Source organism: Chelon labrosus (assembly GCF_963514085.1).
Source record: "Chelon labrosus genome assembly, chromosome: 21".
Lineage (NCBI taxonomy): Eukaryota > Metazoa > Chordata > Actinopteri > Mugiliformes > Mugilidae > Chelon > Chelon labrosus.
This window is the reverse complement of record NC_140354.1, coordinates 10,201,769-10,225,871: the sequence shown is the minus strand read 5'-3', so window position 1 is coordinate 10,225,871 and position 24,103 is coordinate 10,201,769. Positions and strand designations below refer to the sequence as shown.

The 24,103-nt window shown below is 43.4% G+C and overlaps 1 protein-coding gene across 1 annotated transcript in view; it reads right to left on the bottom strand.

Annotated features, from left to right (window-relative positions):
- prkcab (protein kinase C, alpha, b) overlaps positions 1-24,103 on the bottom strand; it is a gene marked incomplete at its 5' end in the record, with an annotated part of 90,702 nt that overhangs the window by 27,171 nt on the left and 39,428 nt on the right. The window lies entirely within an intron of this gene.

Sequence of the window (24,103 nt, the reverse complement as noted above, 5' to 3'; positions counted from 1 at the left end):
GGACGATTGATGCGTGACTCAGACAGAGGCGCTTGAAGGCCGACACGACGATTGCCATTTGATCGTGAGAATCCATCTGGCAGAAAGGTAAGATGCCTCCTCAAAGTAGGTAAACTGTTTTAGTCAAGTTCTCAGATCATCGCTAGCTTGTGGTTTTAGGGGTGCACCGTCAAGACAGGCAAACCAAGCCCTGTGAAGAAACTAAGATGGCTAACTTTTGGCATATTTTGCAATGACAGCCATTAACATTCTTAAACCCATGAAGACCCTACGGTGCATCAACAGTTCTCCACAACCCCCGACTGGGGGCCTCCTCCCATCTACCCTATGATAGATTTCACCAGTTTGGTCTGGGAGGATAGCACATATACACATTTGCCTGGAATGCCCTAAGTCTTAGGATCACCACTGCGTGTTTTTGTAAAAATCAATGATCTTTCCTGAGGCAAGGCTAGACGACATCCCTTTCTTCCTCATCGTTCTTCCCTTTGCCACAAAAAGAGTAAATGACAATGTCATGGTATGGAGAATGTTTTCTGTAACATGGTTTGATTTTTCTTGTGTCTCCTGTTTCTATTTGTCCTGCTTTACTTCCTGTCTGATTGTTTTATTGGTTTCTCCTTGTGTCTCATTAGTTTCACCTGTATCTTGTTTATCCCTCAGCCCATGTGAACATATGTAGTCCTGTCTTTCTCTTTTCCTAGAGTCAAGTCGTCTGTTGAGTTACCCATTTGTTTCCTTGTGTTCCAGCCTGTTTTGCCTAGGTCCACCTACATTGGTTTTTGCTTTCTCTTTTTATTGGATTTCACTGATTTTTGGAGTTTACCTGCCTACCCTGCAGTGCTTGTTTCCTGCCCCTGCCACCCCTTGTGTCCTGCTGTGTTTAGGTTCAACTGCTATGTTCCAACATGGCAACATTCGGCAAAAATTGGAAATCTGTTGATAGAAAATGACTTAAGGGGTTCCGAAACATGCCGAAAAACTGCAGTTCCTATCCAGATCCGATATCTAACGTCTCCCTCAGAATTTTGCAGAACAGACGATAACAACGGCTCAGATCAGAAACAAGACAGATCACATTCCTCTTTTTTGTTTTGCCTCATTAGCCCGCTAAGACAAGAAAGAAATATCTAGACAGAAAGTGACGAGAGCGTAAGGCTGTTATCAGTGCGTGGGAATATGTATGAGCGTCATCATACTTGATCTCACTTTTCTCCATCTTGTCATTCTGGGAGCCCTTCGCAGCAACATCTGTCATCCCACCCCTTTCAAAATATGAATTAAGTCACAACATACATATCATACAGTGATTATATGTTGCTTGAAGTACCATAACCGCTTATCTTGATCATAACAGCGGGCCCTGAAGTTTGAAAACACTGAGCTAACTTGGGACTGATGCTCTGACAGAAGAACTTGGATGACACGATGAAGAAAGTCCAGTGGAGTCTGTTAATTGGCGAAGTTTCCTTTGCTGGGAATCAGTTTATACATTCCCCAGTCAGTATTGTGGTAGCCGAGGCTAGCTAATTTCTACAATCACAACAAAACAAACATAGCTGTAATGAAAGCCCCGCAAATGAGGGTAGATAATTCCCCACCAGCATTGCCTTCATCGCGCTGAAATGTGTCAGAGCGGCTGCATGTGTAATTATACAGGCCGCTGACTGAGTAAGTGGGCACACATCGCTGAAAAGCGCCGTTTCTCCTCAAACATGGTAAATCAGGCAAACAACATGACAACAGAGGAGGAAGGAGGGAGAGAGGGCGATGGCAACGGAGACGCGTAGTCTGTTTGTGGAAGAGGAGGGAGCTGTTGAGTAGCTGGGTTGTGATTGGCAGGGTAATGAGTCAGTGGCGCGAGGGTCTCAGAAAAGTCTAATTAGCATGCCTCCTTTTAGTAAGCCAAAAAAAACTATTTTTACCCCTTTCCTCGAGCCTTTTTTGGAGACTTTTCTAGTGGAAAAAAAAAGAAAATAACAAATGACCTTGTGGTCGCGGCCCTTGTGTCCGGACTGAGTCTTCTCCCTTGGGTTTTCTGCAAACCATTTTTGCCTCCTGACTGCATGAACATTCTTCTCAATTATTCAATTGTGGGAACCCTGAATTTATCTTCAAAGAGACTGGCTGAGTGTACAGCAGACACAGGGGACTCAAGCAGCAACAGAGGAGACGCTATCTGGCTGCTTTCTGTTCTCTTCCCTGTCTTTGACTTTATCAGCCCCTCTCCTCACTCCCTTTCCCCGAAGTCTCCAGACAGTGAGCCCTGCATGTTTCTTGTTTAAGCTTTACGTTGTCTTCCTTTAACTCCCTGTAATCGTCTCTTTGCTTTGTACTCCACCTTCTCTTGGTTGCCACGGGTGAAGTCAAAATGAGAGGGTTTAATTTTGCAATCGTCCCGAGCTTGTGACTCGGCATTGCGAGAAGAGGCAAGGTCTGAAGGTATAATCTGTTCAGAGTCCTGGGCTTCTTCATGTGTGGGTGTGTTCGTGTCTGCCTGGCTGCATTGATTCTAGGGGATTAGGAAAACCTACAGCCTTATGCTGTGAAGACTGGGAAATGTTGCACAATACATGCAAAGCTAGGGCTGAGTGCTCAAATTAACTGGTGTTTCTCTTCCACTTATAATGATGTTTTTTTCCTTGGTCTCCAGTCATGGATATTATTTATACTACCACCAAGCAAACACTCGAAGAGGCAGCACTCTTGGCAGCATTTAGTGTGGCTCACATTGCAATATTAAGATCAACTGTTGAGTCAACACAGTCCTGCGTTTATTATTTCTTCTCCAGCAAAGTTCAAGGCCCGTGCAAAGCTTAGCACTGTAGCCTACTACATATCAAGCACAACATTAAAACCACTGACACGAAAAGTGAGTAACATTGACCATCTTGTGACAATACAATGTTCTGCTGTGAAACTTTTGGACCTGGCATTTGTGTGGATGTTACTTAGACATATACCACCCACCTAGACCAGACCAGGGCAAGATGCAGCCTGACACAAGAACACACAAAAAAACGGTTTAGGAACAACTAAAAATACATGAAGAACAGCACAAGGCGTTGACCTGGCCTCCAAATTCCCAATTCCCAAACTGATCAAGTGTTTGTGGGATGCACTGGAATTAGCCTGATCCACAGAGGCCCCTCCCCTCAACCCATAGAACTCAAAGGCCCCCACAAACAACATCCTGTTGCCAGACACCACAGGACACCCTCAGAAGGTCCATGTCCATTCTCCGATGAGAATGAAGTGTTTTGGAGGCACAAGGGAGACCTACACAATATTAGGAAGGTGGTCATAATGTTGGTGTATATTTTCAATGGGTCCACTCAGTTACATGATCTTTGTTCACCTGTTGGACCATTTAGATCCCCTGTGGTTAGGTTGATTCCTACTTATCACACGATCTAGCAACTCTTAACAAACCCCATGAAGCCATAAAATTCACACGGAGCACAGGCTGCTAAAGATGTGCAAATCTGACACAGTGACTTAACCCAGACTTAAAGCTACTGAAGTGACATATTTGACAGAAGAACTGGAGTGCTGGTTAAAGGAAACAGGTGAGGTAGGCGCTTGACTTTTGCCTGCTACATTATCCTGTTAGGTATAATCTCAATACAAAGCTCAGTCATAGGTTTACAACTGGAGAGAGTGGCACTTTGCTAACCAAACATCAGAATTAAAATCACGGAACTGCTTCTCTCTTATCCCAGACTTACACTGCTGGATATTATTTAGAGGAGGGAGAACTTAATGCACCACCCTACGAGATCTCACGGGGCAATGGAGGTAAAATGGATGTAAACAAAACTCAGCCACACTCCAGTCCTGTAATGCACCTACGAGCTGGTGTGCCAACCACCAATAAAACCAAAAGAAGACAAAGAAGAAGTAGAAGAAAAACTGAATGCAACTATGCAATACTTTGCAGTGAGAAAACATATCAAAGCAGAAGCTTAGACAATTGTAGATAAGAAAAAATGGTTTGTCTATGATTCAGCGACCATTAGAATATTGTGCTAATGGTTAGCCTCAGTGTCTAGTGTGGTCACTGTTCCTTGACAACACAGTCAGCTACATAATGTCCTTGTAGACGTGTCTCTGTCTATTGCAGAAGTACTGACTCCTAAATATCTAATATGCTTGGAGGCCCCAATGATCGTGCAAGCGGTTTGAGAAGTTTAAGCGTGGACATGGGCTGAACCTTGGTACTGTGAAAACTCCAGCTTTAGCATACTTACTGTTAGATCATACCAGGTTGGGTCACCTTAAGAATTTAGTGTAAATAAAGCAACAGACTGGAGAACTGACGTGACTTAGTGATTTTAATCAGTACAACTCCAGCTGGGATTTTTGCAATCTGTTGTTTTACCTTGCGTTCAGGGGAAGCATTTACTGTAAGCACTGACTAAACACACACTTGATAATGTTCCCCGAACATCACTGCGAGGAATTAAAGCGATCAGAAAGCACAATTCAATTAAAAGCGTGAAAGGGTACTGTGATCGTGTACGCGTGAGAGCGCGCTGGAAAGAGGTGCTCGGGGGAACAAAGTAAACAGTTGCACAGTTGCTATGGTGATGATGGGTTGGAGAAAATGCAGAGAGGGAGAAGAAGGTGGAAAACCAGGAGAAGGCTTAATATACTGGTTCTCAACCTTTTCCATATGCGGATTGATAAATTTAATCGTGTGAGAGTCTCGATAGAAGAAAAAGGACAAAGAAATCAACACTAATCTCACAGCCTGATAGAGGTGATGAAGTGTTCTCGTTCTTCAAGGCTAAAGGTCAGTTGCTCAGCTGAGGGAAAGCGCTATGCAGGGTAGCCGTGAGGATCATCTGTTATTCTCTGCCGGCGCAGAGGATCCAAAACAACTAGTGTTGTCAGTCTCGTCCAAACATACACAGCCCACCGCCTCGACTGAGCAGGCAACCGTCTGACACGCAATGTTGTTGCATATTGGCCTCAGTGAGTGGTTTAAAAAGAGTGTGCCTGAATGTTTGGGTGTGCATCTGTTTGTTAGTGTGAGTAAGAAACAGACAGAAAGAGAAGCTCATAGGCCTGCTGCAGACCTGGTGTTAACATGCCTCCTGCGCCTCCAGCTTGTGTTTGTATTAAAACGTGTCTCCACATGCGCCTCGAGCCAGCACCAGAAATCTGATCGCAGTTTCACGCTCTGTATGCAAATAAACACAGGCATTCTAACGGGAAAATTCAACAGGGAAAAATAAAGACAACAGCCAATCGATTAATCTGTCAATTATTTTTCGATCGATTAATCGATAGGTCGATTAATCTATCAATTATTTTTTCAATTAATCGTTTGGCTTCCCACTTAAATATGGTATTTGAATTTTATTCAAACATAATGATGACATATTTGAACACAATATCCAATAGATAAGGACACAACGGCTCCCAGGCTCTGAAACACAAACCAAGCATCAGACTAAATTCACTGTAATAGCCCAAATATTCAGCAGCTCATCTACAACTGGGAGTCGTTTTAATTTTAGTAAGCGTGCAACCGCTTCCTCTTTTTCTTCGGGGGTTTTTGGCAATTTTGAACAGCTTTGAACTAATGAACTGTATCAGTTTTGACCCGTGGGTAATGCCTTTTTTAGTAAACATTATGGTGCGTCGAGGTATTCTGTGCCAGTCAACATGTTTGCGATCTCATCAAGACGAGTTATTTGAGTCCTCGATAGAAGAGGAAAAAGAATTCAGAGACAAGCATTCTTACAGTATTCTCATGTATCTCATGTTCTCACCAGTCAGATTGTCAGTCTCGTTTGGGTACTGGGATTTTGCATGGGTTTATTTAACTGTCAGTGAAATGGGTGTTCAAGACAGAAGGCGAGCTCTCCTTCCATCTGTTTTTAAATTGTCATCATTATGGTTAAGGTGAGTACATCATTTATGAAAATGCGATTCGAGAATGCAACCAAGCGTACGTTTCAGTAAAAAGATTAGGCGTAGTGCACTGGAAGCAGAAGCATGGGCGGCATGGTGGGGCAGTGGTTGGCACTGTTGCTCCACGACAAGAAGGGTCTGGGTCTGAACCTCTCTACTGACTTTCTGGGAGCTTTCTAGCAAGCACTCTCTGTGCCTTTGAAGTATTCTGGCTTCCTTTGGAGGCTTGCTAAGTTTACTGGGTAATGCTAAATTGCCTGTAGGTGTGAATGGTTGTTTGTCTCAATGTGTTAGCCCTAGAGACAGCTGGGATGGGCTCCAGCTAGCTGTGACCCTCTTTAGGATAAGCAGCAGCAGATAATGCAAGGATAGAAACCTAAGATAAAAACATAAACCAAAACCAAAAACCAAAAACACAAATACTATAAGTACAAGGGCTTCAGTACATTGGTTTAATGCACACACAGACCCAGGTGTCGGGCCCTTAACACTTCCCTGTTGCACTCTAATTAACAGTACAGGAAGGATCCAGTGTCCGGATGCATTCAGACTGCACTCATAACCACCGCTCACCCTTTCATCACAACCCAACTTTCATCATCAAACGCAGCATTTAATTAGACTGACGGGGAAATGATGACCACTTTCATATGCACGTGTTAATGCGCGTTGGCCTCTCTCTGACATGAGCAGCAGCGAAGCCTTTGTTGCCGTGTGCGCACACAGCAAAGGCCAAGTGGGGTCTTCAGCCTGTGAGAGCATCGTCACTTCCTGCTCGCTCCGCCATCCGACCGCGGGCCTCCGCGGCTGCGGCTGTCACGCTCCATTAGGAGAGAGCAGTGGTGATGGCTCGATTTCTGACCAGAGGTAACTGAGCAAACTTCAACCTGGATGTTCTTGTTAGTATCAGGATGCTCCTGATACTATTAGATTTATTTTGTAATCCTTTGACTCCACATGCTATTGATGCAACATGCATGGAAAGAAGAAGTGTCTCACAATATGAAACAATGCCCCAAAGATAAAACCCACCATAATACGCAGGAAAAGAAAAAAAGAACTAGCATGTAGGTGGAGGTAAAAATAATGAAAAAAAGGAGCAGGCATGCAGAGAATAATTACTGGCTAAGAATTTCATAAAATACATGACACATCCATCTAAGTTGAATGGTTAATATTTGAAGCTGTTGTTTTACTGGACTTACAAAGTCTTAGCTTTAAAAAGGTGGTAGCTAACTATTACCATTCTGTCATGAAAGTCTCGAAAAAGAAATGAAAGGAGCAAAACTTTTCAGGTCATCTATCACCTGGCTTCCCCAAATGCTTTTCAGCAGTCCCCATTTTATACCCCACGATTCCCCGGTGTGTTTATTAAAGCTTTCACTTGCGAGGGAACCGGACAACTGGCTGTTAACACACCCGCACGTTAATCACTGTGACATTGCCACAGAAACCAAGGAGGAAGGGCCCCAGGTGGCCATATCACATGGAAACTATATTTAACCGACGCACATTACAAAGAAAGCAAGGAGCTGCACTTTCATAAGCGTCGTAGTAACAGGAGTGTTTACGTGCACATGCGTGGACACAGACTGTCTCTTTCTGACAGGCGCACTAGTACTGATACACATATCCAGTTATATGTGTTACCCAAATGACCTAGTAATCCTGTTAGTAGGATTTTCCTGAAGTTGATCTAATTAACATTTTATGTCATGAAACCTATGTATAAAACGTCAGTGTCAAAATACTGTGAGAATGTACAAAGGGTAGGCTGGTAGTGTTGAACATGCAAATAATTAGGACGCTGCAACTACTCTCAACTTTACAGAGCTTCATAAAAACTTTCAGCACATTATCCTGAGGTCCTGAAGCTACTCTTCACAAATTTAATGGATAAGTTTATGGTGCAGTACAGTCTCTGCAATAATGGACTTTCTTTTAGTGCTAATGTAATCTTGGTTTAGGCAACAAACACACTAAAAAAAAAATGAAACATACATTAACTCTGTGATAGACTGGCGACCTGTCCAGGGTGTACCCCGCCTCTCGCCCAGTGACAGCTTGGATAGGCTCCAGCCCCCTAGCGACACTTCACAGGACAAGCAGTTACAGAAGATGAATGAATGAATGAAATATACATTAAATATACAACATATGTTGCACTATAAAACCGCACGTACTGAATGAAGCTGTCCTGTTTGCATTATTGTATTTTTGAGTGCATTTTTGCAAAGTGAAGTGTGTGAAGTTCCACCAATACGAGAAAATGTTGGTTCCTAAAAACATTTGCTATGACTAAGATCCACAGACGGGAAGCTCATATGAAGCTTATAATTACGCAGAAAGTTACAATCCCTTCAGAATATTTTGTCATTGCAGACATAGCTATAGTTCATAAACTTTTTAGACTAATTTGTCAACTTAAAACTGGCATATACAAATGCAGGATGCTAGAGTGATCACCTGGTTGGTCAACTGACTGCTCCAGAGGACTGGAATCTAATGTTAACCCCAGATGGTGAACAAAGTTGAGCATTCAGCAGATACGTAGTCCAGATGTGTCCAAGTGACAATGCAGGATGTCTTCCAAATCTTGGGAACCTTTTGTAGTCTCAGGAATTCTCCCATGAAGTTGGAAGTTTAGAGACGTGCAAGGTTGGTGGCTCCTTAACATTGGTATACAACAAGTCTAAGGTCTATCCCATTCCAAGTTGCAGATCACACACTGGGTTATGTTTGTTAGGGTTTTTGAGAATTTAGCATGACTGCAATCTCTATTAATTCTGAGGAGTGCACTGGTTTGGCGGTTCAATGACATCCCAAGCTCACTCCGCCACTGGGGGAGTGTGAAAAAAGGACAACAGTGGCAGCTAAAATCACCTGAAGCAGTTCAGCATCTAGACTGCAGATATTTGCCTTTTAGGGATGCCACAATTCTCTCTAATTCAACATGGCAAGGGTGAAATGTGAAGGCTCCAGCGATAGTTTTACATGTGTCACCTACTCAAACGGAAACACTTCCAGCATTACTGGACATCTACGTTGCCATCACTGTTTAGAAGGACTCCAATACCATCTCTTGCATAATAATCAAAAAAGAAGTGTCAATCAGCAGAGTTTTTCCTCCTCCTAGAGACGGTCTGGACAATAGTGACTTTCTTTTTCCACAAAACAACCTATCATGTTCTTATTGGTGCTGCAGACTGCTTAGGCTTGCAGAACCTCACATAGGTGGTTCCATGGTGTAATGGTTAGCACTCTGGACTCTGAATCCAGCGATCCGAGTTCAAATCTCGGTGGAACCTGGATGTTTTACATTTAGCTGTAGCACCCATGCCCAGGTTTGCATCCCTTGATGGCTGAGGTGCCACTAGAAAGTACTAACCCCCTAAGTGCTGCACAGGGTTCTGTTGTGAACACGTAACTGGTCTCTCCTGGTAGTGGAAGAGGTCCTCACATGTGTACACCACAGTACAATCCCGAACATGGTTACTAGATATTATTAATAAAAACTGAAACCTAAAGTGTTAGTCCAATTTACGTAATAAACACAACCAGCTATTGGCTGGCTAACTCTTCCAGTCACAGTTGGTTGGGATGTAATGGACAGTAACATAAGCACGGAGAACTTCGTTAAGCTCCTACTACTTAACACATCCTTCAAATTACAATCAAATTACAAGCAGCATCCCCAGGACTTGATAATAATAATCTCTTTGATAAATCCCTCGTCTTCTATGTTGATGAGGAGCGCAGCTTATAGGCCTTTTGACGTCAACAACGCACATTCACCAGACAGAGTGCTTAAGAGTGACAGATAGCTAAAGCCGTGTCATGACGCGATGCAGTTACATACATAGTAATCTTCAGTGGCAATCTGTGACCATAGTAGGGGTATGTAATTATTTAAAATGTCAAAATAACATATCCTAAATCATTATTATTTTTAAATAATAGTCAGTTGTATACCCAGTAAGGCGTTTCTGCAGAAGTACAGTATGAATTGCATATTATTGTGAGAATAAGGGAATATTTAAGTCAGACCAAAATGTATTGTAGTAAAGGTGCAATTACAATCTGTGAGCGAATGGGAAGAGAGTTGAACAGGTACAACATCTCAAGATATCAGCCAGGAAATTAAAGCTTGGTCGCGACAGGCTCCAACAAATGGACAGTGATTCCAGGCATACCTTCCAACGTTGACATAAACACCTTAAAGGCAACAGAGTCCAGGTATTGGAGTGGCCATCCCAAAGCCTGGACCTCAGTTGAAATGAAGAAAATTAAAAAAAAAGTTTCTGCCATCATGCTAGCTGACAACCCTGACTCTGTTACACCACTTTTCTCAGGAGGAGCGGGCTAAAATTCCTGCAGCTTCTTGTAAGACGCTTGTGAAAAGCTACCAGAAACGTTTGACCCAGGTTAAACTATTTAAGGCCAATGCTACCAAGGAAATAAAAGCTGAAATAAATCTCTCTTTCTTCTTTATTACCCTGACATTTCAATTTCTTAAAATAAACTCGTAATCCTAACTAAGACGGGGAACGTGCACGAGAATTAAATGTCCTAGGAAAAATAGTCTGAATTTATTTGACTGAAACTTCTTCAGCTATATCCCAAAGTGAGGTGCTTTCCAAATTCCAGGTTACATCATTTGTCATATAGGTATGTAAACAGATGTTCTGCGTCGTTCATCCTGCGCTTTTGTGTGTGCGTGCGTGTTTGGATGTCGAGTTTCAAATCCTCCTACACACAGGCTGTGTGTACCTTTCAAGCACTAACATGCGCGAGTGTGGATTATGCCAGATGTCCTGTAGCTGGCAGACAGACCACTTCGGGCCCCTGATATCCAATCCAGCAGTCCGGTGTCCAAAAAGCTGGCGATTATCAATGTGCCACTTGATTGTGTGTGTGTGTGCGCGCGCACGTGTGTGTGTGTGTATCCCTAACTACTTTCGGCCCTGCAATTACATAAGCGACACAGCTGCTCTCCGTCTCTTTGTCTTTCCTCAGCACGAGCGCCGAATGTGCCGCTTCCCCTCTCCCAGCTCTCCCACCAGCCTGCGCTACATCCAGCTTACAAATGATTTAATGACCGAAAGCTCGCAGATCATCGAAGAGTTATGCGGCATTAAGATAAAGCCAAAAGATCAACAGCTGGCCTGTCAGTGGGCTGCTAATCCAGGAGGTGTTAGGGATATGGGAACATCCTCGGCTAGCTTATGCATGCGCCTCATGATTACAGGGAGGGCCATATCACTGATGATATGAGATGTGTGTGTGTGTGTCTCAAATAAGACGAACCCCTGACCTACGGCTGTACAGTTCACTAGAGATTAACGTATACTGCTTCGCTGTGGAAATACAAACGATTTTTAGCAAGCAAACTGAAGAAAGAATGGAGAAACCAAATGTGACAAGAATTGTTCTAGAGAAGACCTTGTTGTTGATGTTTACTGTACAGCGTGTCAAGATTTCAGTTTTATTTTAGGTTTTTAGTTATAGTATCTTGAACATAATCTGGTAATCTGCTCCAGTTTAAAGTTGAATTTGCTATAGTCTTGTCCTATTCAGAATACTGTAGATTTCAAGTGTATGATTCCATTGACGACAAAGTTTTCATTCAATTATTATTCATTTCTACTATTCTATTTCTTTTTCTTTTTTACGATTGTCATTCAGAGAGCAGACAGAGAGCAGTCCCCAGCAGTTTTGTTGTTTCTACCCAATGTTTTCTGGGAGAGAACAGTTCCTGATAATCATAATCCCAAAATCATCTACAGAATAATATCACTGCACCGTGACAGTGCAGCCCGACTCTGGCCTGACCTTTTATATCCACCAGCTTAATATGTACATCATATAAAAGGCTAGAATCCATTGGGTTATGTAAGTTTTTTTTTTTTTCTGTCCCTGTCAAACTATTGTGACTATTTCCATCGGCAACGCAGACGCAAATGTAGAAGCAGTATCCTTATGGACGACACACATGACAGATCATCAACCCACACATGACCCAAATGTCGACTTCCATTGTCCTTGAGTGAATGCATCAATATTTCACGCATCGGTTTTAACATGCCACGGCTGAGCTGCGGCGGTGCCTCCTTCTGCTCGAATGCGATCGAGACGCGCGGAGAATATTAGAAGTTTGGGTGTTCGAGCTGATCTATTCCTGTCAGGCTGGGCATCTCAGACTGGGATGACTAATGATCCAATGGGCCCGACCACGCCAGGAGGGATCAGTGACAGCCTAATGAGGCCATTGGGCGTCTGTACTTACATCAACAGAAGGGGGAGTAGGAAGGCGGTGTGGTGGGAGACGTGGGGAGGTAAAATGAGCAGAGGGAAAAAAAATAAATATATGGTGTAACTCCAGGCAAGACTAAATGAGGATAGAGAAAAATAGAAAAAAAGTTGAGGAGAGATACATGAAGAAGCAGAGCGCAAGCAATTAATGTATGGTGTAAGGTGTGCCGCTGATTTCTTCCAATCTTGACACACCGGGGATTTACTGTGTGTGGGTTCTGTGAGCATCCCCAACAAGTCGGTTCGTATAAAGTGACAAGTTGAGTGGGAGGTTTTAAACCTCCCTGTTTAACTTCTTTCTCTTCCTGTGTCGGTGCGAGAGAAGTAAATTAATCATTAGGATGGTCCCTCCCTTCTGTCGTCGGTGGTGGAGATGAGAGCGCCACGGGGTGCAAGGCTTGCATCAGCGTCTTCGCACCAGGAGACAGGTGGAGGAAGTTGGCAACTGGGATTGAAAGACGGGGGAAATTACACTGTGAGGAAGTCAACGTAATAGGTTACATTCAGCACAGTGGCCAGACATTGACTGTCTGGTAACAACGGAATGTGTCAAGGGTGAAGGAGAAATTGAGAAACTTTGAGACGGGCCAAATAATAATGGCCTATTGACTGAGTGGGATGATCTCCTTGTGGTTTGATTATGGTCAGCAGTTGAAAGAAGCTATCTGCTTTACTCCAAGCAGGGACAAAGCATAAATTGAGAGCAAGTCATCCAAATATAGTCCACCATAGTCCAAGCCATGGGGAGTCGGAGCTGTTTTGGAATCAAATTAGGCACCAGCACTTTACTGTCCTATGCTACAACACATGCAAATTTGTTCTCTGCATTTGACTCATCCATTCGGACACACTCACACATAAGGTAGTAAGCACACTAAGAGCAGTGAGTTAGCTATGTGCGTCGCCCGGGGATATGAGGGGGTTGGGTGACTTGCCCAATGGGACTTCAGGCATGGATGCCCGAGGGGAAAGCATACTGATAAAAGTTATTGTAGTGAGTTCTAGGGATGTCCCGATATCTGGAGATCGGCACAGATTCAGGAATCACTAAAATGATTAGATCTGTATTGGGCTTCACCTAAACCTGACCTCTTATTTAAGGTCTGCCATAAACCAAAACCAATGGTGGTTGGCTAGCATCAAAGCTGCCACAAAACCAAAGAAGAAGAAGAAACTAAAAATCTCGAGTATATTCAGGCAAAGGCTATACCGAAACCTAACCCTAACCCTAACCCAACAAACACTGAACACTGCATTTAAAAGAAAAGTTTCCTCGAGACAACTTCCAGGCAAAAAAATATTGCAGAGAGTGTTACGGAGTTCATGGCTTGGGTGACCCGCCCATTTCTGTGGGAGAAAACCCAGGTTTCTGCCGTCTGTTAGAACTTCAGGAGCCAAGGTAAGAGCTACCCTCTTGACGCCATATAAACTTTGACAGTGCTATTTATTGTGCACATTAATACGGTTGCACAGTGCACATGCGATCTAGGAGAATAGAAGTAAGACGGTAAAAGCCTCAATGAACCTCCAGGGGAGGAAATTAAATTTTTTTAAGATCGGATAGGGACTTGGATCAGCCAATGCTTAATATTAAAAGATAGGTATCAGGGGCCAAAAAAAGCTTGATCGGGACATCCGTACTCAGTACCTCTCAACCCACACACATCTCCTGGCAGCAGATGAGGCTTTGCCTGACATAACCTAATCTCAGGGTGTGGTTTGTACTGTACTTGGTCAGTGTGAGATTATTCTGAGAGAAGCAAAAAATAATCAGGATTCAGGGGAAAGAAAAGAGATAGAAATGTGCCTGGGCCTGTTTTCCTCTTCTTTTCAGTACTTTCCTTTCTCTTCACATGTTTTGTAGCACAGCAGAAGCCACAGAGGTTTTTAAATTTCTGTGGAGGAAAAAAGGGAGCACAGGAGGACAGGGGAGTTCATGCAAATGTGAGCATCTGAGTCAGTTCTTTCTGTACAACCGCGCGAGTAAGTCCGCATGAAGCAGATGTGCCTCCGTCGTCTTCTCGAGACAATAAAGTAGGACGCTCTCCAGGGAGACAGTCTTGAGTCATACAATCCCCCTAATGCCCAAATATCCCCCAGCAAAACACTGAAGGTGCACACACTGGAGATGGGAGCACCCACACACACACACACACACACACACATATGCATATCTGCAGAAACGTACATACCGCTAAATACGTAATACCCAGGGGACTCAGTCGAAGGCCTTAGGATGTGTTTTTTCTTAAGCAGAGCATTACATAAACTTCAAGGGGCAGGGTGAAGAGGGAAGACAATAGGGGAGGGAAGACCTATTTAGGTGACATCCCAAGCAGCACAAAGCTCAGTGGATAGCAGATTGCATCCGCAACCTCCTCACACCATGTGGTAATAAGGCTGGGTATAGTTTGAGATTAGAATTAGCGGCGAATGTGAATTAGCCGGTGAATGTACGCAGTTATAAGCCCTGCCAGGTAGGTAGAAGTGGGGGTACTTTGGTCAGTGCAAATGGCATTTTTGTGGAGTAAAGTTAGTCAGCTTAAGCCCCATTAATTGACATGACTGTCCTGCAAAGCCTGTTATGAAGGCACATGGATAAAATAATTCAGTTGCTGACCAAAGCGTCACTTATATCACCACTAACTTCAATTAAAGGGGAACTACTGTTTTTTACAAACTGACCCTTATTTCTGGCATAAAATACGATCGTTTACTCACCCATATAACTTTTGTGAAATTTATAGTCAGTTGGAAGATATTTAGATCTGCGTATATCCATATAGTGGGAGTGACTGGGGCACCGAAACGCAGCCTCTAAATAACGCATTGTCTGCCGCGAAACTCGTTCATTTCACCATTATTTTGCTATCGTACGCTAGTGGTATTTCCTGTTGAGTCCGGAGTTAGCTGTTATCATCATCCGGGGACCTGCGTTTCGGTGCCCCAGTCACTCCCACTATATGCATATACACAGATCTAAATATCTCCCGAACGACTGCAAATTACACAAAATTGATATGGGTGAGTAAATGATCGTATTTTATGCCAGAAATAAGGTTCATGTTGTAGAAAAACAGTAGTTGCCCTTTAAATACTTTTTGCAAGTCAATCAAATAGTTGCAGCAAATCAGAATCAGTCCACAGTCACAGTTTTGGAAAGCGCCAAAAAACATGGACCAAAACAGGCCTCGCTTGACAATACAGAAGGTAAATCATCGAACATTAAGTTGACAAGGAGGAGTTTAAATTGTATATTCAAGAGCGCCAAAGAGAACACGCTCCATGATCAAAAGCTCTAGGGCATAGGTTCCTAACAGGGGGACTGAGGTCTGGGTCTGGACCCAGAAGCCGTCCAATATGGACCCGGATTTACAGGTAAAACAGAAGTCTTTATGGTAGGGGTTTAGTGGATGAAGACAGACCAGTTAAGCCATCCCACGTGATATCACTCAACCAATCAAGTCTGTGCATTCCAGGCGGTAAACTTGAAGTTATACACGATGTCTTCAAATTTTAGTTGAATGCCCCTGTGGTCTAGGGGAATTGAGCAAGAGGATGCTGTATTGAGCAGTCGTTTTAGTCAGCTTAGTGGAGGCATCATGTCATAGGTTTGGCCTTAAACACTTAAGTGCAGCTTTAGCAATAGTGTCTGTAACCACAGAGCTTAAATGCTTAAAAAAAAGTTGAGAGTAGCGCACTTTCCCGTAAGATAATTTATGATCTGTCAGCATCCACTTAGTTGCAGATAAAACAGTCAGTCAAGGTGAATGATGCGTCCATACGCAAATGTCTTATTGCAGTAAACAGGCTGTGACTCACTTTCAAAGGAGCAACGCTGGCGCCTGACACCTCTCTGCCAGTTTTGAATATCATCATTCACAGGGGACAGGAGCATGTACTTTTGGATTGAAACGCAGCAAAATCCCATCGCACCTCCCCTGCCCATCTCTCCCGCGGTCCCTCCCTGGTCGTGACATTAAACACCGAGCTGCCTCCGCTTCCAGTCTAAGGAATAGGTCAGGTCCCTGGCTGCTGGCTGCCTGCAAACACACACTGTTTACCAGTCTGTCTGCAACTACACACACACACGATGCAGGAGCAGGCATGAGGAGATGCAGAGGCTCACAAACACACGCGCGAGGACGCACACACCTGATAAACTGTAGGTGTACAAATTATTCATGAAACTCTCATGTCATTAATTCAGTTGCATGGCTTGACTTTAAATGCCAAATAAAACAGTTTTATATGCAGTTTCAGTTAATTTTACATAATTTAAGTCTGCTTTCGATTTTGTATTGCAAGTCTCATCAGCAAGACATATAGCTGCTGTTCTTTCTGAATTTAAATGTTCCGCTTTACACGAAAATCATGTTAAATCTGAAAAACATGCATGACATGTGACAGTGAAAATATATCGAGAGACCAGTACGGAGGCTGATCCAGTCATTTTTAAGATGATGGGATTGGCTGAAGCCCGATCTTTTGTACTTGTACGTTTTAGATCTACCATAAACTAAACAAAGGCTGCACCGAAACAGCAACAAACACTAAACGCCACAGAGGCCCCTCCCCCTCCCTGGGAAACTTTTGGACCTGGCATTCGTGTAGAATATGTTACTTAGACATGTACCACCTGGCCTCCAAATTCACTAGATCCCAAACTGTTGAAGTATCTGTGGGATGATCCTCAGAGGCCAACATTATATTAGGAAAGGGGTCATAATGTTATGCCTGATCGGTGGAATTCCACGGTGTTAGACGCTCAGTTGGAAGAATGAATCATCACAAGCAGTCTCCAGTTATTATCAGCTAATTGGTAAAAGTCCACTCGCATTTCCTGTATTGTGCTGCACTCGCAGAAACGTTCACTGCTGCCGCTGACCACGTACTTCAAACACAGGCGCAGGCTGGAGGCTATTGAGAGAGATTAAGACGGGACACCAGTGCTCTGTGCAACTGTGTTGCGTGTGCAGGCCCGTGTCCGTGTCGATCACACAGAGTACTGAGAGCCGCGTTTATGACAGCAAAGCAAGTCTTACATCCCTGGTCGGTCTTTGCCAGTGCATTTGTGATGACCAAACAACAGGGCTAGCAAACCGCAGAAGCTGAGGGGAAAGAAGCGATGAACCTGCAGAAAATGCAAAGAATGAGGTCAAAGGGAATTAAAGGAAGGAGTGAGGGGGGGAAATATTATCAGGACTGCGACGCTATTACACATTTATAGAGCTGTGGACACCTGACAAGCATAAGCTGTTATCATTATGAGAAAATCAAACCTAAATCCACACTCAATCTTCTAGTTTATTAGTGTTAAGCAACAAAATTAACTCTGATCTCACTTTGGGATTTGTTAAATGCCAAAGAGTCATCACAGTGAAGTCTGATTAAGATGTGAATCTATGATAATATCAAATCCATCGGCGTCATCCATAATCTTCCTACCCTCTATGGTATTGTTATCGTGTTGTGAACCGCTGAGAGCAACGAGTTATGTGACGTATGCTTCTCGACAAATTCCTTAAACGCTGTAAACTGCTCCTTCTTTAAAGTTAATTTGATTTATCTTTTGCAACAGGGCCGATTGCAGATCCTAATAGGCGGTTTAGACTTCTGCGTTAAGCTACGGCAACAGCGCAGACCCCTACACAGACCCTGCGCAGAACCTAACGCTGTAACTGACGTGCACCTCCTCAGAAATGTAACAGCTGACCGCAAGAGCTGTGATTGGTCCACTTGGTAGTAACGTGTTTCTGCTTTAGTACTTCTGGCTACTTTTCCACCTCCGCAATTTTCAAATTGATTGTTTTGGATCAATAAAGATGGAACACATCGAGGGAAGGTTAGCTGAGACGGTTCAGAGATACAAACATTTGTATGACTCGTCTTGGACGAAATGTTGGTAAAAATTTCAGTCGCCATTGTTAAAAGTGAAGCAGGAAGTAGAAACAAAAATTAACCCAACTGGCAAAAAAGATACAGCCCCGACTAGCGTTTGGGTGGCGTTGTTACCTGGCTCGCACCGGTGCTGGCTATGTGCGTAAGTTACAGCGTCTAGGTCCCTCAGCAAACATCTTGCTCCCCCGACAGAAGCTGCAGATGTTGCTGCTACTCTTCCATCTATTGTTGCCCGTCCAAACTATTTAATTGGCCCTGCAAATCTTTGCCGGACTTGAATGAAATCAACTTTAAACTGAATTTCAGCTGCTACAACTTCATGGGCGGGCAAGACGCAAACTGTTTTCTAGGCTAAAAGCCCCCTGTGAGCCTCATAAAGTTATTCACAGTAGTTAGGTGTTATTCGCATGCAAGTATTGTGTTATTAAATCAGCTTGGGCTCCGCGGTGCACATCCTGATCTCAAACACTTCCCAACAGGCTGCTCCAAGTCTTTCACCTGCTGAGAGTGCAGATTTATGACTATTCATCGTCTACACTTCACGTCAGTGGGGAGCAGGATCTGGCACTGTCATTAGTCTGTCTGCACTAAATGAGCTTCCATTCATTCAGCAATTACATCCACCAATGAGTGCTTGTGCGCCTGGATGATTAAAACCATAATAAGCGCCTTACATGTTGAAGCACAGAGACAAAAGACCTGTTGTTGTCTGAGTGGGGAGCTAGATAAGGATCGCGCAATTCATCACCTTTCAGGCAGATTAATGACCTAATTTACATGGTAAGGTTCTCGGTTGTAATTAGGACCTATGGATTATGCTGGAAAATAAACCATGAAATAATTTATTGAGTAAGTGAAAACTGTCCTGATATGAAGCCAAGCTCTTGAGGTAAACTAGTTCAACTTAAAAGGGATCAAGCTAGGTTAGTGTGAAGCCCACTACGGGTCACAAAAACACAGCGCGCCGACTTGGGAGACGCAAACATGTCAGGAAGGCGAAACTCCTCGACAGTACACCTTTCTGAGCAACACTTCCCTTCAGTAACGCCACGAGCATTGGCTCAGACTGACATTTCTGGGGCAGCCTTCCCTCTGAGTGTGTGTGTGTGTGTGTGTACACTGTGTTTATATCTGACTTAGAGGTGCACCTCAAGACATGAACACGTTGGGGATAAATTTGGTAAAAAACAGTTAACTTTAATGTTTACTGATGTACAGCAGTCTGGATTTAATGATTTGAAAGCCAGAAACCTTGTACACAGTTTTCCTCCTGTATGTAACTGTGATAAAGTACCACAGTAAAAAAAAATATGCATCTACCAGCCTGTGTTGGAAGCAGGCTGAGCAATGTAGCCCTCCTTAACCACATTTTCTACCTCTTCCTGGGGGATCCTGAGGTGTTTCCAGACCAGATGAGTTATGTAATTCTTCCCTCGTTTTCTGGATGAGCCTTCTCTTTCACTTGGACAAATGTAGAGTACCTCCACAGGGGGAGCGCCCAGAAGGTATCCATAACAGACGCTGAAACCATGTGGACCCTTTCCTCACCAGGGAACTACAGTTCAAAGGATGTTTGAATGGCAAGTCGCTCACGCACACCCTTCGGGCGAGCAAAAGGGAACACCCCAACACTGCTGTACATGAGGAAGGCACGAGTATACAAGTGTTATCATGGAATGAAGAGACACAACTGTCTTTGTGCACCGATCAGCCACAATGTGTGGATGTTACTTAGACACGTAGCGCCCACCTAGACCAGACCAGGCACCCCCACCCCGTAGCAATGACACCTCCTTGATGGCAGCAGCCATCCCCAGCAGGATGCAACAACTCAATAAACATGTAGAACATCTCAAGGTGTTGACCTGGCCTCAATAGATCCCAAACTGATCAAGTATCTGTGGGATGCACTGGAACAAGTCTGGTCCACAGAGGTCCCTCCCCTCAACCTATAGGACCCAAAGGCTCCCACCAACAACATCCTGTTGCCAGACACCACAGGACACCCTCAGAAGGCCCATGTCCATTCTCTGATGAGTCACAACTGTCTCGGAGGCACAAGGGAGACCTACGCAATATTAGGAAGGTGATCGGTGTAGACTCCGTCTTCCATGATTGCCGTTCCTCTCCTTGTTCATCTCCAGCCTTTTCCCCTCCACCTGAATCCTATTTCACATTACTTCTTGCCCCACTCGTCAGTTGTTCCTCCCGAGGAGGATTGTAAGGGATGGTGAACCTGGGACTTAGGCTGTAACAGCTCTCATTTCTTTTCCCCAGAACAAGATTCACTACTCCTCTAAATGTAATAAAACTCTGATAGGATCTCAATGCCCACATCCATATTCCCAACCTGCCATTTCCTTGATGTCTCATTTTTACCTCCGCTAAGTATTTTTCATACCTTCTTTTATGTCTTCACCTGGGCATGAATCACCCTCCTTTGCCTTCCCCCTCAGACTTCCTCACCTTCCGAAAATGTCAGGACGAGCTCATTTCATCACACTCAGAGGAGAAAATTAATTCTCCTCCACACATGACCTACTCCCATTAATTAATTAACATTTCACAAGGAAGTTGGACATAATTGGCATGCGAGGCGTGTGGACGAGGAAGAACAACAGTTCTGTTTGTGCTCATAAAGCATTTGTGTTCACCTTCTCCAATGATTGAGCATTAATTACGTGCAATGGTCACGCTGGGCAGTAAAAAACAAATAAAACTGTGCGGAGGAACTATTTCAAACTAGATTTTAAACCAACCATCCCATGTGTAACGCAGCAGCTGTGTGGGCTGAAATGAGCCTCAGGATTTAATCATCTCACTGTCTCAAACATTATCCTTTTTTTTTGTTCCAGTAATCTTTCTGAACTTTACCGACACTAACCCAGTGCTGAAACTCTCAAATAAATCTCCCCCACCGTCCTTATGATTATTCATCCTCATTTCCTCAACCCCGTGTTCCCTTTCCTCTCCAGGTCTTTTAGGGTTTATCTAGGCAGGAGGCGTCTGTCATTGTCGGCCTACAAGTGGATTTTAATGAGGCACAGTCTTAATAAGCTGCACTCATAACGCAAACTGCTGAGTACACATTAATATACAGTAGATATGAGCACACAAACACACACACACACACTGGTATGATATTACATAATCAAATCATTAAACATGATTTATCCAGAGAAAGGTGGATCAGACAGTTACTTCTTGTTTCATCTAGCTGACGAGAGGAAAAAGGATAGGTTTGCTTTGATGTAACGGTGTGTCTTCAATATTCATTCAAGGGTTATTCAAATAACATTTCCTGATATAGACTGAAATAGGGTAACTGTACATGACCAGTTGTGTTGTTAAACTGTCAGAATAAAATACCTGTGTGCCCAGATTCCCCACCACAGCCTAGGTCTAAATACACTTATCAGGCATAAAATTATGACCCTCCTAATATTGTGTAGGTCTCCCTTGTGCCTCCAAAACAGTTGTTACTTATTGGGTCAGGCCTTTGGGTCCTATGGGTTGAGGAGAAAGGCCTCTGTGGATCAGGCTTGTCCCAGTTCATCCCACAGATACTTGATCAGTTTGGGATCTAGGGAATTTAGAGGTCACGTCAACACCTTGTGGTGTTCTTCATGTTTTTTTTTTTAGTTGTTGGCTGGGGGTGGCTGCTGCCATCAAGGAGTGCCATTGCTATGAGGTGGGGGTGCATGGTCTGGTCTAGGTGGGTGGTACATGTCTAAGTAACATCATACGAATGCCAGGTCCAAGAGTTTCCCAGCAGAACATGGGATTGTCACGAGATGTTCATTGTTATTCACTTCTCCAGTCAGTGGTCGTTATGTTGTGGATGATTGGTGTACATTTGTTGCCTGCATTACCACTTTCCAACAAATAACGTTGAAACTATTATTTGGTAATCAGTTTGGCCATCTTTTAAATTAGTTAAATTAATTGCAGACTAGCCAGTGTCTCATCCACTGCTGCGAAGGGCCGGCACTGCTTTAACAGAGGCATTTGCAGACGTCTCCTGGTGGCTACACTTCAGCACAGACGCCCCACTGAGAGTGTTTTGGCGAGTCGGCCGTTTTTTTATAGACACGACGTGGATGACAGATAATAAGGGCAGAGGGACCTGAGGCGGTAGAGAAGAGGTAGAATGTGTGCTTGCTTCACGTGTGAGTATTTTCCGTCCCTCTGCAGCACAGCCTGGGGAGAGTGATGTTAAACAGTGTTCCTCACACTCCCGACGTTTTACGCGTGCTGCATTTAGACAACGTGTGATGTTTTTCATTTGCACACTCCATCAAAAGCACTAAAAAGAGACCGCCTGACGCCGAATGTGTCCGTGCACTCGTACTGAAGCACGGGAAGAGGTGTAAACATGGCGGGGATGACAGTAACACAACTGTAGAAGATAAGTCTGACATGTGTCCTGTGCCATCACGTGTGCACCCTGGCATAGCAGACTCCTGGTCACGTGATATTCAGGCCGGGAAATTGTCAGGAGCCACAAATAATTTTGTGAAATAACCACCTATCTTACATTTTCTGTTGAGTCATTTCCAGGTGGAAGTTTTTTGTGTCTCAGAGGTATTCACAAATTCTCCATTATTGTTTCCAGCCTTGAGGCAGTAGGTGTATAACAGTGTCCCCAGCAATACCCAAAATTCATTAGCATTAACACACAGGATTATTATGCAATCAGGCATGTGACCTACAACTGCAGATTGGAATTTGATATCTGTAATTAAATCAGCCGCTTATGTAATCGCTCATATTTTCCAGCTGTTCAGGCATCTTAGATTTCTAAGCTTACTGATTTCTAATAATTAAATAACATGTTTGCATACACATATATATCATATGAACATTACACGATTAATGGTAAACTAACTAACAGCACCCCAACTCACCGGCCATTTTCTTTTTAATCTCTTTAGTTTGATTTGGTCATGGCCATAGTGTTGATTTAAGTGAAACATTAGACTTGTTTTTATTTTAAAGATTGTGGCATCAACAAATTCTTAAGTCTTTTTAAGAGGTGTTTTTCACAGATGAAATGAACAAAAATGAACAATTTTACTATATCAATACATCAGTTTCAGTCATGATCCGCTGTAAATCTGCATGTTAGTAAAAAAAACTTCTATCTGAAGCCAATATTTCTTTCATATCATATTCATTCTTTCTTAAATACTTAATTGGAACATGAAAGCCCTGTTCAGACCTTGCACTGATATCCGTCCTGGGCAATCCGACCACAAACGGCCATCTTAAAGTAGAGGCGTAAACCCGGTGTGAACACATCCATGACGCATTTGAGTGATCCAATCTCATACCATATTTGGAGGGAGTCTCTGAGCCATTTTACATTCCTTTGGTGGTGTGAACACACAACGCATTTTGGCTCACATTAAGGACCGTCTGCTCACCAGGGATTCTCTTGAGTTTTGCCTCATGCGCTGAAAAAAACCCCACACAGCTGCTATTTTGAACGATCGCCAGAAAAGCAAAAAGCCCTGTGAGTGAAAGCCTTATGTTGACCAGGTGTTCGCTAACTAAACTGATCAACTCAAATGATTCAATACGATACACTGTGTGTGATTCTATCATTAAAAAAACTAGGGGTGGGACTATAACGCGTTAATTACGATTAAATATCGTTATGCGATTAAAATGCGATTAATCGAGATTAAGCCTCTAATTAACTAAATTGATGTATGTGAACGAGTGGTGCTTGAATTTCCTCAGCTATTACTGATTTTGCTTTTCCTACTTTTACCAACATTAGGGAGAAGATCAATAAAGAAATAATAACCTAATGCGCGCGCTTACAGTAAGTAAGACTGACTTTACAGCTTGTTCGAAAATATGTATCATGTCACTACGTCTCCATGTCACGACGCACACCACCAAAAAGCTCTGTTCATGGTTCTGATACAGTGGTAGCGATCCAGGGCGAACATTAAGGCAA